The following is a 19,231-nucleotide window of genomic DNA, read 5'->3' as shown; positions in this document are numbered from 1 at the left end:
GTTTTAAGCCCAGCTTGAGTGATTTCTGGTGGCACCTCCTACAAAACAACTTGCTCACCTTTGCTTTTTAAGAAATGTATGTCTGGGTATGTGCAGGCTTTGGCCAGTTTAGGAGGCCGGCAGTGTGGTGCTTTGACATGTCGAGCTGGAGAAGTCTTAGACTTGCTGTGTCTCTCACCTCTTCCTACTTTCCTCCCAGTCTGGCGACCCTCTTCCTCTCCTGCAGGTCCAAAGGAGAGCTTCTGAAATTTTTGTTTCTGACTGAAGAAGCTTCCTTCATTAAAAAGAAAAAAAAAAGTAATTATCTTAAACCCTCCTCCCAAGGAATCTCATCAAATAACCGGGAAAGATGAGCCACTGGAGAATAGAAGAAACTAAAAGTCATCACGAACACCCACATAGACTTTTCATCTATTCTTCTAAGAGCTTCTCCCAGAGATTAGCTGGGAGACTTTATCTAAATAAGAAGACAACCTTTGTTCACAGTGCATTTCTTCCCCTTGTCCTCCCACAAATGGTCGCACCTTCTCCCAGGAGCCTCAACCCCTATTTTTTTTTTACAATTCAAAATCCTATCTAAGTTTCAGCCATCCAGGGTGTAAGAAACCCACAAAAACCACACCAGACATGGGAAATCACATAAGGGAGTTTATTAAGCAAACAAAGTATCTCCCTGCAGGGTAAGAGAGAAAATGAGAGGAAAGAGAAAGGGCGCATACTAGAGAGAGTGGAAAAGCGAGGAGGAGAGAGAAAGAGAGTAGGAGAGAGAAAGCAAGAGAAAAGATGGCGGGGAAGCTATCCTTAAGCAGTTGAATCCCACCGGGCTAACAGGGGCCCAATAACGGAGAAGGATACTTGCAAGCTGACTGATGAACCAATAGCTAGCTAGGATGTTCACAGACTGACAAGTGGTTGGGAGGCAGGGAAATGGCTGTAGCGGAAAGGGCGGGGAGAGCAGCTTTGTATTACACAGGGAAGCTCTACCAGGAGTTACACCCAGCCCTTTTTGATTTTTATTTTGAGAAAGGATCTCACCAAGTTTCTCCTGCCTTGAGCCTCCTCAGTTGCCAAAATCTTGGTCCATGTCCCCATTGCCAATCCAATATTGAGGAAACCCTTTTGAGAAAACAGGAAAAAGGAGTTTTATTGCTTTGCTAGCAAAGGAGAAGCACAGGGGACTCCCGTCCCAAAGACTGTGATTCTGTCCATCAGCAGGAACATGGGGGCTTTTGAAGAGGTGACTCAAAGGCTACTTCCTTGTGTTCTGTGTCTGGAGTAGTAATTCACTTGTTTATTTGGGTGATAGTCACTTTGTTATGGGAATCACTCAAGAAGCACTCAAAGAGTGGGAGAAACCAAACTTTTTTATACCAGCAGGCCCAGAGGAGATCAGCATTCCAAATTCTGAGTGCCTCCCCTTATCAGTTTTTCACAACATTTATAGTCTATCTAGTGTCATAAGTTTTCTAGTCTAAAACGATACATAGTTGTGCAGAAGATTTCAAAACACACGATGTATGACTGTGTGAAAGTGTTTTCCAGCGGGAAGTGTGTCACAAAAGCAGAGCTCCTTCAGGGAGACTGGTTCCTTTTAGAAGGCCTTTGGTAAATCTCTAGCCTTGGGCCAGGAGCCTTGCAAGAACCTTTACTCTTCAAAGGAAATTAGTTAGATCCCAGGGAAAGTCCTCTACAATCCAAAAGGAAGGAGTGCATGGTATTAATTAGGTTCCCTGAAAACCAGTTGGGAACTTTCTCCCTTTCCCAGGCACTAATTTTTACAGACAGTCTTAGTTTAGTTTCTATCCAGGCCTGGCTCAGTTACACACTACAATTTCTGAGATCTTCTGGTACTATCCCCAATGTCTGGATTACTTTCTTCCTATGGTGGGTGTGTGCTCAAGGACAGATACCTTTGCCTAGGCTGGGAAAGAAAGGTATCCTGTTTCCCCTGAGATTAGGGAGGGGGAGAAATTAGGGAGGAGCAGGGAAAAAGGAAGAGAAAGAAACAAGTCCATTTTTAAAAGTAAGTTCAAGTGGCAGAGCAGCGAGGACTACATTCAAAGCCTGAAGTGGATCGCGGTTACACGTCTCTGGTATTACAGGCAGTGGTCACCACATCCTGCCTCTTTTTTTTAAGTTTTATTCATTTTTTCATATGGCTCCCATACTTTAGTATGTTAATAAAACATATGCTTTTACTCCTAATAATCTTAACATGTCATCAGTTTATCCCATCAGATTAGGTTTGAATATGCAGAGGCAAAAACATTTGAACTTCTCTAGAAGAGAAAAATTTGATTATTATGGAATGAAAGATATAAACATGTTTTATTTTTAGACTTGAGTCCTCCTCTTCAGTGCCTTTATCTTGACAATTTCATTGCTTATTAGAAAATGGCAATTTTGAATCCTTCGTTTAATGATACTTCAGGGCAAAAATATATTCACCATGGATCATTAAGAGCCAAAGGGTATTCAAATATTAGGGAGCAATCAGAGGGAAATGACCAAACTGAACAAGTGCATACAGATTCTGAAAGAACACTCAGGAACAGTACTGGAGAGACAGGAGAAAGATTCCCTATAGGCAAAAAGAAATGGGGACCTCAGAGAATGGGGGTCCCACCAGCCTGGATTAAAACTCTAGGGTAAAACTTATGGGTTTTTGTTGTTTTTGTTGCTTGCTTTTGTTTTGGGCTGCCTGACTGGAAGGTCCACTGACAGTTGGATGCCCATACATTCTGTTGTTGTCCAGGCTTCCACGACCCCCCTAACATTAGTCAACCTCAAAGCGATGTTTTTAACTCAAGCAGTTCTTTTGTTTTACCAAACAAGCACAGAACCAACTCAGGGAACAATCACACTAACCCATAACATCATGGAAATAAGAAGCTAAGATCGTACCCTTTCAACTGAGTCAGAAAAAGAGAACAATCAAGAGAGACTCTCCAATGAAAGGTTGGGTCCTCATGGATAGAGTATAAAAACCCCTCGGCCCCAGACACCTGCTAGCATCCATGTCTTGGGACCCTTCCCCCTTCAGGAGCTCTGCTTTCTTTCTTTTACTCTAATAAGTCCTGCTACTTTGCTGTTTCTTACACTTATGTCAATGGACCCACCTGTTCATCCACCCTTCATGTTACAAGGGACCATCCTTCTGTAGACACCAGCCAGGTACCTGGATGACAGTGTTGTGGTGTAATCTACCCCTGCTTCAAAAAAACATAAGATTCCATTTGGGGAAGGAGCAGATGTGAGATAGGAATTGAGGGACACGAAAAAGCGAGAGATACACTGAGTCTCAACGGAAGTGCCCAAGAACTAGTGAAATGCAGGAAATACCCATGAAACATTGAAATGCAGAAAGCACCAATTAAACAGTTACAACTCCTGAGTGACCCAACCTATGCCATTAGACAACACCCTGGACTCATTGCCCTTGTCTGCAAATAGTACCTCAAGGGCAATGCACAAGAGCAGGGAAAACTGGCATGAAATTGCTTAAGTACACCCTGATCCCACCTCTAAGTCAACCCTAGCAACCTTCCCTCCATAAATAGTAACACTCCCATGCCACCAGGTTGTTCTCTTTCCCTCTGGAGATAACCCACCTTCTCCTGGAACGTGTCTCTACTTTCCTAAATAAACCTCTTGCTATGTCTCCGGCACACACTAGAATTCTTTTCCATCATGTATGACAAGAAACCTACTGGTCATGAGTTGAGTTCTGCTTATCTTTGGAAATCTTCTGATCCTTCTTCAGTGACATCTCTTAATTTTGTGACAAGAAAATGGGGGTGAAAAATCAGGAGGTTTTGGCAGATACAGTGAAGAAACCACGTTAAATCTAAATAATTCAACATATTTTTATATAAAAAATATTAATTTCTAAATAGACCTTTTTATCAGTCCCACATTTTGCAAAATGGTTTTTTCATGCTAGTCACATGCTTCTATAACTTTCTCATCCTCATTTTCTCAAAAGCATATTTTGAATCATCTTGAATACATCCCCGAGGTTCATTCTTATTTTGTCTGATTATAAAAACACAGGTAGGTTGGTGGAAAGATAGACAGAAAAATTTCTTCTAAGAATGAAGTTTAGATAAAACTTCTTCATATATGTAGATGTACAACATGCTATGAAGAAATTTCAAAATAAAATTAACAGTGGCTATTCATTTCTGAGTTGCAGGGGGTTTTGTGTTCCCCTCTAGTTTAAATCCTTAATTTTTCATTGCTCTTAGGATGAATTCCAAACTCTACAATATGGTTTAAGCCCACTGGATATTTGGCTGCCCCTTTTCTCTGACCTCATCTCTTGCCCTATCTTTGTTGTAAATTCTGGGCATTCCCCAAATTCATGCACAGATTTCTCATTACTAATTCACAACAAAGCATCTGATTCAAAGGTGCTTCTTGAAAGACTAAATAAGTAGCAGCCCTTATTAGCTCTTATGTAAAGTTGGAACCACAAATATAACCAGCATTCTATCGCTAAGACAAGGCTGAGTTTATTGCGGACTGAAGGAAAGGATATCATCTTCTACAGGGCACTGGAAATGTGGAATGGGAAAGGTCTATTTGTTTGCTAGAGTTGCCATTGTTTGCTAGAGTTGACAACAAAGTATAGTGTCCCCCATTATGATGGCAAAACCAGACCTGGTTGTGAAATGAAATTATAAAAATGTTATGGTAAGAAACCAAAGCCTGGGGAAAGGGTCATTTCTCCTCCCCTCTCTCAGTCTTTCTCCAGGAAGTCTAATTAGCCATGGATCCCTTCCTTTTGGATTGTAAATAACTGAACTAGGAGTCTGACTACTCCCTCTTGAAATGTAACAGATACTTGGGAAAGATCCATTTCTTCTTATCTGTTTCTGTAAGCAAGTTTTATGTTAGAGATCCTGCACAAGGCCTGCAGCCACGTAGATTAGGACTGTTTTTTAAATGAGGAAAAAAGCCCTAATGATAGGATGAGTCTAAGAGGACACCAAATGTGAGAAACTGCAGGTCAGGGCTCAGAATTTGGAGTTTTGTTTTCCTCTGCGCCCCCTGTTGTGAAATAAAGTTTTGAGTTGTCCTCCTTTCTGAATGCTGCTTGCTGCTTCTCAACCAGTCTGTTTCCCACAACACCATAGTTTTGGGAGACATGTTCCAAGACCCCCATTAGATGCCTGAAACCTCTGCAGTACCAACTCTATAATTCAATACCTTTTCCTTCTTAACTAAGCACTCATCACATACTAGGTCACATAACTTTTACAATATGAGTTGTGACAGCAAAACCAGCATGAATTTCTTGTTTCCTTCTTCACAATTTCATGGATACAATATTCATTCTTACATTCATTCAATAAGTGGACCTTCTTGAACTTAGCATGTGATTATTTTTCCTTATTAATAAATCAAGCATCTTCACCTTCAAAGGAAGAAGTTTTTGACTTCTTTTTGGCATGTCTGAATTGGCAGTATCACTACTCTTGTGATTTGTCCGTATTAAGTAAACTAAGAGTTACTTGTACACAGGAACTGAGATGACATCACTATAGCTGCTCTGATAACTGAGATGGCTACTAAGTGATTATTGTGTGAGCCTATGTAGCGTGGGAACACTGTACAAAGAGATGATTTATGTCCTAGATGGGAAGGAGTGTGAGAGTCTGCGATTTCACTACATTCAATTTAGAATTTATGCATTATTTAGTTCTGGAATTTCTCACACCACACTACTTACTACTATATCCCAAACTGGGATGTTTAAAAAAACAAATTTAATTAACAAATTTACAGTTCTGGAAGCTAGGAATCCAAGTTCAATCTGTCAGCAGGGTTGGTTGCTGCTGAGGTATGCAAGGAAGCATCTGCTCCCTGCCTCCCCGAGTTTCTGGTGGTAGCTGAAAATCTTCCATGTTGCTCAGCTTGTAAATCCATCACTCAGATTTCTACCTTAATGTCCACCTGTCATTCTCCTTGCATACATCTGTCTCTACATTTCCTATTTCTATAAGAACACCCACCATATTAGACAAGGGTCCACCCTAATGACTTCATTTACTTAATTATGTCCAATTGAAGTTAAATTCTGATGTTCTAGGAATTAGGGCTTCAACATATGAATTTTAGAGAGACGCAATTCAATTCACAATAAAAGTAAAGTCAAGATTTATTGAGCATTTGGAAGTTTTGTTTCAGAGGAATCTTTCCAGCAGGGTAGTAGACAGGGATTAGGTTGTATCATAATGTAACGGTCCAGGATTAGAGGAAAGAGCACAGCAAGAAATGCTCTTTCTTTTTGAGATGTGTCTTCCAGGAACTTTCCAGTACAAAATCAAACCCTTTTCTTGGGCAAGAGACTCCATAAAAAATAAAGTAAAGCTAGTAAAGACATTGGAATAGCAGAGTCATGTTATTATAAGTGTTCGTAGGGTAGTAGTTTCAGTTTTCAGATCCAAAAGATTTATTTGGATTTTCACTCTGAAGATTTAACTTTCAGGGAAACAATTTACCTCCACACAAAAGGGATTGTAATAAATAAATTTATTCATTTATTTATTATTTAAGTATTTTTACTATTTAACTTAGAAAAATGCTTTCATAAGGTATATAGATTTGATTTAAAATAATTTACTTAATTATAGGAAAGGGTCATGTCAATTATATTCCTGAAGGATGAACATGAAATCTAGTTCCTTTAGAACAGGCACAATACAAAAATTCAGGAAAAAGAAAAGCACTTTTGAAACCTCTTCTGCAGATTACTCTTTCTGAATGATTAACACAGGTTTCCAGCTATGTTTGTTAATCTCCTTTAACCAAAAACCTTGAATTGCATTGTTGCCTATGCTAACTCTAAGCTTTATAGAATCACTTTACAATTGATTAAATGTGCCACATTTTCTCTAAACTCTTAAGTGGGATTGGGGAAATCTGAATTTTCAATGCTGGCCTTCAATCAGCACTCCCCAAAATACGTTTCCTGTATATAGTCAGTTTCAATATTTCTTGAATATTAATTTCAGGAATTTCTCACAGTCTAGATGTATTCTATGGAACACTAGCATTATTGGGAATATCAAGAAATTGTTTATAAAATGCTCTCAAAGTAAATAAATTTAGAAAATAATTCTATTAAAGTGAGACAAATTTCTTGATTATAAGATAATCCCAGTACTTTTTTTCTTTGTTGAGGTAAAATTGAAGTATAATAAAATGCACATATTTGAAGAATGTAATTTGATCAGTTTTGACACATATATAATGAATGCAATAGAAAAAAAGCATTCCCATTTTTTAAAAAATTTGAAATCATGCACTGTTTCCTGCATAATTTATTACATTAGAAACCAATTACCTTAAGATATGTAGAACCACATGCCCACATGTCAACTACTTCATGATTAAATGGCACACATACAAATATCTCACAGGTTAAAGAAGAAAGCACAAGAAAAGTAAATAAAAAGTGCTTTGAACTAAGTGACAATAAAAGCTTAAAATATCAGGATCTCTGGAATGAAATAATACTCAAATGAACATTTAAAACTTGTATCAGAAAAAAGCTATATTAGGGCTGAGGTTGTGGCTTCATGGTAGAGCACTTGACTAGCATGTGTGAGTCACTATATTCGATTCTCAGCACTGCATATAAATAAATAAATTAATTAATTAATTAATTAAATAAAGATACATTGACAACTAAAATAATATTTTAAAAAAGCTAGATTAACAATCAAATTATTTTCAAATTATGTAGTAGGAAGCAAAAAGTAAAAGGAGAAATATATGAAATAGAAAACAAATAATATAACTAAAAGTTGATAAAAATAAAACAATTCTAATCAAGAAGAAAAGCAAGAACATAAAAAATTAATATCAATGGAAAGTGAGCTATCAAAACAACCCTACAGATGCTAAAAATATTTTAAGGTAATATTACAATTGTATGTCAACACAATTGATAGCTTATATAACACTATATTAGAGAAGGATATGTGTGCTGCTGAGAAGAAAATGTATTTAGTCATTGATGGATGAAAAATTTTATATGTCTGTTAAATCTAAATTATCAATTGTGTTTTTTAGTTCCATATCTTCTTTATTTAGTTTTTGTTTGGAGAATCTATCCAGTGGTGCAAGAGGCATGTTAAAATTACCTAGTATTATTGAGTTGTGGTCTATTTAATTCTTGAAATTGAGAAGGTTTTGTTTGATGTATGTAGATGCTGCATTATTTGGGGCTACATATTTAATGTTGTTATATCTTGTTGATGTATAGTTCCATTAAGCAGTATGAAATGGCCTTTTTCGCCCCATCTGATTAAATTGGCTTGAAGTCCACTTTATCTGATATGAAGATAGAAGTCCCTGCTTTATTACAAGATCCATGTGAATTATATGGTCTTTTCCCATCCTTTTACCTTCAGTCTGTGGATGTCTTTGCCCATGAGGTTAGTCTCTCGAAGATAGCATATTACTGGGTCTTATTTTTTAAACCAATCTCCCAGTCCATGTCTTTTGATTGATGAGTTTAGGCCATTTACATTCAATGATTTATTGAGAAATGATTTTTATTCACTGTCATTTTGATTTATTTCTTATTTTTACTTTGAATCAGTTTCTCCTTTAATTGACTATTCATCTAATATAGTTTCTCCCTATGCTGGTTTTACTATTTATTTTTTATTTCTTCTTCATGAAATATTTTATTGAGAATGTTCTGCAGTATGGAATTTCTAGTTGTGAATTCTTTTAACTTTCATTTATCATGAAAGATTTTTATTTCATCTTCATTTCTAAAGCTTAATTTTGCTGGGTATGGTATTCTTGGCTGGCATCCATTTTGTTTCAGAGGTTGGTATGTTATTCCAAGACCTCCTAGCTCTGAGGGTCTGGGTTGAGAAATCAGATGGTTTCTGGACTTGTTTCCCTCTAAATGTTACCTGCCATTTTTCTCTGGCAGTCTTTAAAATTCTATTACCCTGTATGTTAGGCATTTTCACAATAATATGCCTTCGTGTGGGTCTATTGTAATTTTATATATTTGGAGTCCTGTAAGCCTCCTGTATTTGATTATCCATTTCATTCTTTAGGTTTGGGGAATTTCTGATATTATTTCATTGAAAAGATTGTGCACTCATTTCATTTGTATCTCCAAGTCTTCATCTATCCCAATAAATCTTAAATTTAGTCTTTTCAGGTTATTCCATATTTCTTCGAAGTTCTGTTCATGGTCTATTAACATCTTTCTCCATGGTCAATTTTGTTTTCAAGATTATATATTTTTTCTTCATTGCCTGAAATTCTGTCTTCCAAGTGTTCTAATCTGTTGGTGATACTTTCCATTTACTTCTTAATTTTGTTTCTGTGTCCTTCATTTCAAGGATTTCTGCTTGATTTTTTTCAGGATCTCTCTTTATTGAAGTGATCTTTCACTTCCTGTATTTTCTTTCTGATTTCACTTCCTACATTGTCCTTTACTTCACAGATCAGTTTGACTATGTACATTCTAAATTCCATTACTGACATTTCTTCCATTGTGGTATTATTATTGAAGTATTTCTTGGTAGTTTGAGGTGATTTATTCCCTTGCTTTTTCATGTTATTTGTGTGCCTCTCCATTACCAGTATGGATCTTAGGTAGAATTACTACCCTATGGATTTGTAGTATCCCTGAAGGTTTCCAGTACCTCACAGCTTTGGGGAAGACAAATAATAACAAGAACCAATGCAAAAAATATGCAACATTAAACCAAATAGTTCCTACTATACCATCTACAATGCTAATTGTCACAATAAACAGAAATTATATGATCATTTATTTCCCACAGTAATAATGGTTAAGTTTGCAAAAGGGTTTACAACTGGGAGAGAATGGAAGTGATGTAAGATGTGATGATCATGAGGGAGGAGGAGAGAAAATAGAAGTAAAAAAGAAATTAAAGGAAGAGTGAAAGAACAATGGAGAGTGGCTGTTAGCAGAAGAAAAGAGAGAAAAAGAATCAAGGAAAACAGATAAGTGAGAGAAAAAATATATACATATAAAGCAAAAAAAATTTTTTAAATAAAAGAATACAAAACAAAATTGAAATATACTAATCAAATATCCTAGTCCTCAAAATACTGCTCCATAAAAAAATTTGCCTTCAGAAATGCTAGAAATGAGAAAAAACAAATATGAATATGTATAAATGTACATGAACCATTAAGGTCATAATTTAACAGAGGAAAAAAAAAAAAGATCTCCATGAAAAGTTAAAGAATTGTGTCCACTGGAGTTCTAAAGAGTCTGAGTTTCCCTTCTCAGCAGGGTTAGGTGGGGTCCCTGGGGTGAGATAGGTAACCTGTAGGCAGAATTCCTGGAGGCAGGGTTCAGGCTTAGGTGGGCTCCAGGCTCTTTGTTGAATATCAATTGGTCTGGAGACTTTAAACCAGCATACTGCCAGGGCCAGCAATTGCTGGTCCACACTGCACCCCAGAGATCTCCCCTGTTCCACTTGTGTGGTTAAGAAGCCAATTCTTAGTCAACTGTCTCCTGCAGTCCCCTTGCTCCCTGGTCTTGGGTTTAGTCTCCCAACTCAATCTCTCCCTCCCCTGTTCTTTTGAAGTCCTGACCAGACAAGTTTCTCCCAGTTGGTCCTGTAAGCAGGCAGTTTGTCAGGGAGGGGTATAGCCAGGTGGGTTTCCTTGACTAGTAGTCCCCTGTGTAACCCTCTCTCCACATCTGACTTTCTTGTGCTCACTTAGACACACTCTGTGTTGTGCAGTGTGGGTTTGCCAGGAATTGGCTCCCTCAGCTGTCAGCCCTTGAGCCATGGCTGCAAATGGTTCCTTCCTCTGTCCTCTGCATGCAGCCTGGAGAGATGGCCACTTCTTTCCTGCACAAGGATATTGTGCAGCAGGACATTCAGTGTAGTCCGGCAGTGTTTTTGATCTCTAAACTCTTATACCCAGACATGCCTCAGGCCTCCTAAAAAGACAAATTCCTTTAATTCCCTTGTCTTCTCACTTTGCTCGTAGAGGGAACACTAAGATTGGAGACTCCGGCCATGGCAGCGGCTGTGGTGCTATGATTTTTCCTTATTATATCCAACCTTCTGAGTCCCTGATTTACTTTGAATATCCAGTATTAAATTTCAGTGAAATCTTCCCCCCCTTTTTTGTTTGCCCACCTTGCTGAGAAGCTGCCTGTCTGCTTTCTTGGTTTCTCATCACAGAGAAGCCAGAAAAGTGACCTTCTCTATTCTGCCACCTTGAAACTCCTTCCCAGTACTCCTAATATGCTAATAAGTTTTGGGAAACTTTAAAATGGGTCATAATCTCCAAAATTTCATTGTGTCCACCATAGTTTTTCTTTTCTTATCTTTCTTTCTTTTTTTTTTTTTTTAAACAGAACAACAAAGGACTGATACTCTACAGAATTGACATTGATGAACACTGGCATAGTTTACAACATACTGTCAATCAGTGTTTTTCTTCACTGTGTTGCACTTAAATATATAACTTCTCACCTTCCCATTCCTAGTACATCCATTCATGCAATTGTTGTATAGAAAAATAGAAGTAAGCAGTATTCTTTTGAAAGGGCACAAAGCACACCTCTTTAATACTGAGGGAGAGAAAATATTCCAACCAAACATATTTTTTTGGCATGCCTCAAGTTGGTTATTCTTAGAAACTGTAAACCTCTGCAGACAGGGGTAAATACGAAAAGTCCTTTTGTGAAAAGAAATTCTTGTCTCTCTATATGAATTAGTAAATATCAGGTAAAAACACATGCTTTTATTATTTGATATACTCCTTTCTGCCTTAGGAGGGAATCTTTCCACAGAAAGAAGAGGTTGGGGTTTGACACCTGACACAGACAAAGATTACAGAGGTGACAGTTAGTGGAAGACTACCTGCGTGATAAGATAACCCCTGCTGCTGTTATGTCCTGCTTTTGGCCTTCCTCTTTCCCCAGAAGTTCCTAAAGTATGTGAGCCGGTGGGTAGCCACAACCCTGTGATTGTCACTTGCTGTGATTTTTCTCCTTTCATGCATTAATAAATTTATCTTTTTTTTCCTATTTGATCTTTTTGTCGTTGTTGTTGCAGTAATTGGTGCATGGTATAGGATAGCAGAGTAGTGTGTTTCATTGTGGCATATTTTTTACGTTCATTAAAACACAATGTCTTAGGAAGGATAGTAGAGTGAAACAGACATTATTACCTCATGTGTATGTATGACTGCATGAGCATTGTGATCCTACAATATGCACGATCAGAAAAATGAGAAATTACACTCCATTCATGTATGATCTACCAAAATGTATAAAGGCTTTCTACTGTCATGTACAACTAATTAGAACAAATAACAAAATTTGTAAAAACAACAAAAAACAAAAAACACATTCCCAAAACTTTTTTTTCCCTTTTTCCATCTACTCCCTCTACCCTAATGGTTGCCCTTCTAATTTCATGAGGTCCCTTTTTCCTCATTTTTTTTTCCTGCTAGCTCTCACCTATAAGAGAGACTATTCAACAAATTTTTCTTTAAGTGTGACTTGTCTTGGTCAAAATTATGGTCTTTGGTTCCAATAATTTGCCTACCAATGAAAAAATTTGCTCTTTTTTTATAGCTGAATAAAATTTCATTGTATATATATACCATATTTTAAAAATCAATTTATCTGTTGCCTGATACTTAACCTGATTCCATTACTTGGCTACTGTGTATTGCACTGCAATAAACATTAAGCATTCAAGTATGTCTAAAGAATACTGACTTGAAATATTCAGGAAGACCAATGCATAGAATGGTGAATAAATTTAATAAGACAATTTTTCTTGCAACATGTTTGATGTACATGAATATATAGTTGTTGCTAATATGGCAATTCTTCAAGTTTATGTGCTATTTGTTTATTTTTTTTTTATTTTTTATTTTTACAGACTGCATTTTGTTCCATTGTACACAAAAGGAGTACAACTTTTCATTTCTATGGTTGTGCAAGATGTAGATTCGTACCATTCTCTTCCTGAACATTTCAAATTGTGCTGTTGGTAAGTGATAATTGGGGAACCTTATTTGACACACAGTATCCCAATGTTTTTAAGAATCTTTGGTGTTCTTTTCACTAGTGTCTTAACACTTATGTGTGTGTGTGTGGGTTTGGGTTAGTTGTTTGCTTATTTTGTTTTTGGTACCAAGAATTGAACCGGAGTGCTCTACCACTGAGCTACATCCTGTCTTCCTTTTATTTTTTATTTTGTGACAAGGGCTCACTAAGTTGCCCAGGTTGGCCTTGAACTTGTGATCCTCCTGCCTCAGACTCTGGAGTAGCTGAGATTATACATGTGCACCACTACCTCGAGCTAGTGTCCCCATCTTGAAATACAATACTCTGGGAAAACAAACAAAAAAAGTATGCTGATTTTAGGCATTCTTTTGGATAAATACCAAGGATTAGTAGAGTTGAATCATACAGTAGTTCTATTTTTAGCTTTTTGAGGTTCCCTCATACTGATTTCTCTAGTGGCTATACTAATTTACATTTCCCTCATCAGTGTATAAGGATTGCTTTTTCCCAGCATCCTCACTAGCATTTATTGTTCTCTGTGTTCTTGATGATTCCCCTTTTAACTGGAGTGGGATGGTATCTCAGAGTAGTTTTGCTTTGCATTTCCATCATTGCTACAGATGTTGAACATTTTTTCATGTAATTTTTGGCTATTTGGTTCTTTTTTTGAGAACTATCTGTTTAGTTCATTTATCTTTTTGTCAATTGTTTTGTTTGTTGATTTTTGTGGTAAGATTTTTGAATTCTTTATATAATGCAGATATTAATCACAAGATTTTCTCCCATCCTTTTGGTTGTCTCTCCACTATGTTGATTGTTTCTCTTGCTGTGCAGAAGCTTTTTCATTTGATGCCATCTCATTTATCAATACTTTCTCTTATTTCCCGGTCTATAAGGGCCCTATTCAGGAAGTCTGTGTGTGCCTAACAGTTGCAGAGTTTCTAGTATATTCTTTGGTCTTTGATCTTCTTTGAGTTGACTTTGGCATAGGGTGTGAATAGTGATCTGTTTCATTCTACCACACATTTTTGTTTCAACAGTACTTTTTGTTAACGAGGCTGTCTTTTCTCTGTTGTTTTGACATTTTTTTTTTTAAAAGAATCAGGTGATTGTAGCCTCAAGGGTTTTTCTCTGACTTTTATTCTGTTCCATTGTTCTACATGTCTGTTTTGCCAGTACCATGCTTGTTTTGTTACTATGACTTTGTAGTATAATTTGAAATCAAGTTTCTTGATGACTATAGCATTGCTCTTTTTGCTCATAATTGCTTAACTATTCTGAGTCTTTTGTTCTTCCCTATAAATTTTAGGATTGTTCTTTCTAGTTCTGTGAAGAATATAATTGATATCTTCAAGAGGGTTGCATTGAAAGTGTAGCCATTGAAAACATTAATTTGGTCTATGATTGAACATGGCAGGTCTTTCCGTCTTCTAGTATCTTCTTCAGTTTCTTCTTTCAGTGTTTCATCATTTTGATTGTAGAGTTCCTTCACCTCCTTGGTTAGGTTTATACCTAGGTGTTTCATTATTTTTGAAGCCATCACAAGTGAAATTGTTTTGTAGATTTCTTTTTTAGTGAATTCATCATTGGTGTTCAGAAGAGCTACTGGTCTTTTTGTGTTGAATTTGTATCTTGCTATACTGAATTTGTTTATCTTCTGGTGGGACCTTTAGGATCTTCTAAGTATACAATAACATCATCTGTAAATAGGGATGAATTTTTCCTTTCTTACTTGTATCCCTTTTCTTTATCTTGAATAATTATTTTAGCTAACATTTCAAGTAATATATTGAATAGGAGTGATGAGAATGGACATCCTTGCTTTGTTACTGATTTTATAGGAAATACTTTCAGTTTCTCCCTATTCAGTATGAGTTTGGCTTTGAATTTGTCATATGTAGCTTTAATTTTACAGTTTCTTCAGGGTTTTTGTCACGAAAAGGTATGGAATTATTTTGAAGATTTTTTTTACTGTATCTATGGAGATGATCATGTGATTTTTGACTTGGTTTACTTATTGATTTGGGTATGTTGAACCAGGCTTTGCATCCTCATGATGAAACTAACTTGATTATGATGTATGATCTTTTTGATGTGTTTTGGAATTTGATTCACTAATATTTTATGAAGCTTACTGCCTCTAGCTTTGCCAATGTTATTGGCTTATAGTTTTTTTGTTTTCTTTTTCTTGAAGTACTTTTATCTAGTTTTAGTATCAGGATGATTCATGCTGAATTTGAAATTTGTCCTTCAAGTTAATGGAATAATTTTAAGAGTACTGGTATTAGTTCTTTAATTATTTGGTAAAACTCAGCTTTGAATCTTTGTCTGGTCTTGGACTTTTCTTGGTTGAGAGGTTTTTATTACTGCTTCAATCTCATTGTTTGTTATTGGTCTGTTTAAGTTTTACATATCCTTTTGGGTCAGTTTTGGATAGTCATGTGTTTAGAAATTTATCCATGTTGTCTAAATTTTCCAATTTATTGGAATACAGATTTTCAAAATTGTCTCTAATAATCATCTGGATTTCAGTTGTGTCTGTTGTGACATCCCTATTTTCTGCTCTAATTTTATTAATTTAGGTCTCTCTCTTTCTTTTGGTTAATTTGGCTAAGGATTTATCAACCTTGTTTATTGTTTTCAAAGAACAAACTCTTTGTTTCTTTAATTCTTTGTGCTGCCCTTTCAGTTTCTATTTTATTCATTTCACTTCTAATCTATATTATTTCTTTTGTTGTAATACTTTTAGGAATGTTCTTGTTTTTTTACAACCTTAAGATGTATAATTAGATTGTTTATTTGAGGTCTATTTTTTAAGTGTAGGTACTTTTTAAAAATTTTTTTTATTTATTTTTTATTATTATTGTATACAAATGGGATACATGTTGTTTCTCTATTTGTACATGGAGTCAAGGCATACCATTTGTGTAATCATACATTTACATAGGGCAATGATGTTTGATTCATTATTATTTTTTTTCCCTTCCCCCCCACCCCTCCGACCCCTCCCAGCCCTCTTTTCCCTCTATACAGTCCTTCTTTCCTTCATTCTTACCACACTCCTTATCCCTAACCCTAAACCTAACCCTAAACCTAATGCTAACCCTTCCCACCCCCCAATATATGTCCTCATCTGCTTATCAGCGAGATCATTCGTCCTTTAGTTTTTTGAGATTGGCTTATCTCACTTAGCATGATATTCTCCAATTTCATCCATTTGCCTGTAAATGCCATAATTTTATCATTCTTCATTGCGGAGTAATATTCCATTGTATAAATATGCCACAGTTTCTTTATCCATTCATCAACTGAAGGGCATCTAGGTTGGTTCCACAATCTGGCTATGGTGAATTGAGCAGCAATGAACATTGATGTGGCTGTATCTCTGTAGTATGCTGATTTTAAGTCCTTTGGGTATAGGCCAAGGAGTGGAATAGCTGGGTCAAATGTTGTTTCCATTCCAAGCTTTCTGAGGAATCTCCACACTGCTTTCCAGAGTGGCTGCACTAATTTGCAACCCCACCAGCAATGTATGAGTGTTCCTTTTTCACCACATCCTCGCCAACACCTATTGTTGCTTGTATTCTTGATAATTGCCATTCTAATTGGGGTGAGATGAAATCTTAGGGTAGTTTTGATTTGCATTTCCCTTATTACTAGGGATGTTGAACATTTTTTCATATATCTTCTTCTGTGAAGTGTCTGTTCATTTCCTTAGCCCATTTGTTGATTGGATTATTTGTATTCTTCGTGTAGAATTTTTTGAGTTCTTTATAGATTCTGGAAATTAGCACTCTATCTGAAGTATGGTTGGCAAAGATATTCTCCCACTCTGTAGGCTCTCTCTTCACATTGCTGATAGTTTCCTTTGCTGAGAGAAAGCTTTTTAGTTTGAATCTATCCCAGTTGTTGATTCTTGCTTTTATTTCTTATGCTATGGGAGTCCTGTTAAGGAAGTCTGATCCTAAGCCAACAAGTTGAAGATTTGGACCTACTTTTTCTTCTATAAGATGCAGGGTCTCTGGTTTGATTCCGAGGTCCTTGATCCATTTTGAACTGAGTTTTGTGTAGGGTGAGAGATAGGGGTTTAATTTCATTCTATTGCATATGCTTTTCCAGTTTTCCCAGCACCATTTGTTGAAGAGGCTATCTTTTCTCCATTGCATATTTTTGAACCCTTTGTCTAGTATTAGAAAATTGTATTTATTTGGGTTTGTGTCCATGTCCTCTATTCTGTACCATTGATCTATCTGTCTATTTTGGTACCAATACCATGCCGTTTTTGTTACTATTGCTTTGTAGTAGAGTTGAAGATCTGGTATTGCAATACCCCCTGCTTCGTTCTTGCTACTTAGGATTGCTTTAGCTATTCCAGGTTTTTTATTCTTCCAGATGAATTTCATAATTGTTTGCTCTATTTCTGCAAGGTACATCATTGGGATTTTAATTGGAATTGCATTGAATCTGTATAGCACTTTAGGTAGTATAGCCATTTTGACAATATTAATTCTGCCTTTCGAGGAACATGGGAGATCTTTCCATCTTCTAAGGTTTTCTTTAATTTCTTTCTTTAGTGTTCTGTAGTTCTCATTGTAGAGGTCTTTCACCTCTTTTGTGAGATTGATTCCCAAGTATTTTATTTTTTTTGATGCTATTGTGAATGGGGTAGTTTTCCTAAATTCTCTTTCTGAGGATTCATCACTTATGTATAAAAATGCATTGGATTTATGAGCATTGATCTTGTAACCTGCTACTTTACTGAATTCACTTATGAGTTCTAAAAGTTTTCTGGTGGAATTTCCAGGTTCCTCTAAATATATAATCATGTCGTCAGCGAACAGGGATAGTTTGAGTTCTTCTTTTCCTATTCATATCCCTTTAATTTCTTTGGTTTGTCTAATTGCTCTGGCTAGAGTCTCAAGGACGATGTTGAATAGAAGTGGTGAAAGAGGGCATCCCTGCCTTGTTCCAGTTTTTAGGGGAAACGCCTTCAGTTTTTCACCATTTAGAATGATATTGGCCATGGGCTTAGCGTAGATGGCCTTTATAATGTTAAGGAATGTTCCCACTACCCCAATTTTTTCTAGTGTTTTGAGCATGAAGGGGTGCTGTATTTTATTGAATGCTTTTTCTGCATCTATTGAAATAATCATGTGATTCTTAACTTTAAGTCTGTTGATATGGTGAATGACATTTATTGATTTCCGAATGTTGAACCAACCTTGCATCCCTGGGATAAAACCCACTTGATCGTGGTGCACTATCTTTTTAATATATATTTGTATGCGATTTGCTAAAATTTTGTTGAGAATTTTTGCATCGATATTCATTAAGGATATTGGTCTGAAATTTTCTTTCCTCAATGTGTCTCTGTCTGGTTTAGGTATCAGGGTGATATTGGCTTCATAGAACGAGTTTGGGAGGGTTCCCTCCTCTTCTATTTCATGGAATACTTTGAGGAGTATTGGAATGAGCTCTTCTTTAAAGGTTTTGTAGAACTCGGCTAAGAACCCATCTGGTCCCGGACTTTTCTTTGTTGGTAGGATTTTGATGACCTCTTCTATTTCATTGCTTGAAATTGGTTTATTTAAGTTGTGTATGTCCTCCTCGTTCAGTTTAGGTAATTCATATGTCTCTAGAAATTTGTTGATGTCTTCGAGGTTTTCTGTTTTGTTGGAGTATAGATTTTCAAAATAGCTTCTAATTATGTTTTGTATTTCAGTCGTGTCTGTTGTGATGTTTCCTTGTTCATTCCGAATTTCAGTAATTTGAGTTTTCTCCCTCTTTCTCTTTGTTAGTGTGGCTAAGGGTTTATCAATTTTGTTTATTTTTTCAAAGAACCAACTGTTTATTTTGTTAATTTTTCCAATTGTTTCTTTTGTTTCGATTTCGTTGATTTCGGCTCTGATTTTAACTATTTCCTGTCTTCTACTACTTTTGATATTGGTCTGCTCTTCTTTTTCTAGGGCTTTGAGCTGTAGTGTTAAGACATTTATTTGTTGATTTCTACTTCTTTTTTTGAAGGTGCCCCATGAAATAAATCTTCCTCTAAGTACTGCTTTCATAGTGTCCCAGAGATTTTGATATGATGTGTCTTTGTTCTCGTTTACTTCTAAGAATTTTTTTATTTCCCTCCTGATGTCTTCTGTTATTCAATCATCATATAATAGTGTA

The sequence above is a fragment of the Sciurus carolinensis genome, chromosome 4 (assembly GCF_902686445.1).
Source record: "Sciurus carolinensis chromosome 4, mSciCar1.2, whole genome shotgun sequence".
Lineage (NCBI taxonomy): Eukaryota > Metazoa > Chordata > Mammalia > Rodentia > Sciuridae > Sciurus > Sciurus carolinensis.
The sequence above is the reverse complement of the archived record's forward strand: the minus strand, read 5'-3'. Positions refer to the sequence as shown.